We start from the raw sequence: 1,354 nt of genomic DNA on the forward strand, positions 1-1,354 counted from the left end.
AAACCTCTAAGACACACAAGACAGGCCACACAAACTACACAACAGACACCGACTGGAACTGCCCTGCCCGGCAAACGATGGCTTCGGGCTGAAGAGTAACCCACTGCCTTCACCTACCCAGAGGGGACTGCTCCGGGACAGCCCCCTGCCCCTCTCTGACTTTAAAAGCCCTCCCTGCAACTCCCAACCCTGTACCTTCCCTCCCCCGAACAGTCTCCAGCACCAGTCCCTCAACTTAGCTTTCAGAGGGCCAGGAGTCTGAAGCTGTCCTCCACAAGGAAAACCACAATCGGCCAACTGGATCAATCCTGCAGCTGCTATACTCCTCTTATTAATCTGGAAAAAAAAAAAAGGAAAGAATAAACAACCTATTGCATATACAACAGTACTGTCAGTGAGGATCACATGGGTCAACAAGGACCTTTCTGGCAACATCCCCCTCCTCAGATGTGCCGTGTCATTCTCCTCACTTGCTCCACACGGATTCCAGAGTTGGACTCATCAGCAGCCACTGCTTGTTGTGCCAAAAAAAAAAAAAACCAAGTGACACAAACCACCATTGAATGTACAAGAAATCTCCAGCCCCAGGTGCCTCCTCTTTACTCAAACGCTCATCCCATTTCAAAGGCAGCCCCCACAGTGCCTGCAAAAACAAAGAAAAACACTTCACTGAGCTGCCACACGATACTTTGCTATTAGACACCATTCCAACCCACAACAGCCTCACCGTCACGAACCTCTCCTCAGTGTGCGGCATCACCCCTCTGAACCTGTGTGTAGCACCTGCACATACTCCACCAGCAATACAACACCTGAAAAAGAAATGATACTCCAGCCCAGCTATTACCACTCACCTTGCTCAAGTCAGCCCTGATGCTCATATCCCATATCACTCATCAATTCAAAGCTGCAAATAGAAAAATCAAAACCCATAAAACACTCACGGAGCCACCAGTCCCATCTTCCTTCTAATGCCACACACCGACCCACCTACTTACAGTGCTCCACTCTGCTACATCGCCCTGCACACCTTGTCCCTCTGCATCTGAAACACCACTAAACAAGTCACATGGACACAGAACAAAAGCTTCACGATTCCAAAGGTCTTGTTCCCATTTACAAGTATCATCTAGAGCCCAACTGCAGCCAGCCATTCAAGAAGCCTCCACAAATCAGAGCCCTGCACAAAGCAGCCATAATATCTTGGAGATGCAATCTGCTTCAATACTGCTGAACAGCCCCTCCTGCATAGCTCTGATCTTCCCCATCAATCATTACTGAAAGAGCAGTCCCCACAACCCCCCGATGGCTACTCTATTCGAGATGAATGTACTGCCTTTGCCTCAACAGTCTG

This window comes from Calidris pugnax, unplaced genomic scaffold, assembly GCF_001431845.1.
Source record: "Calidris pugnax isolate Ruff unplaced genomic scaffold, ASM143184v1 scaffold113, whole genome shotgun sequence".
Lineage (NCBI taxonomy): Eukaryota > Metazoa > Chordata > Aves > Charadriiformes > Scolopacidae > Calidris > Calidris pugnax.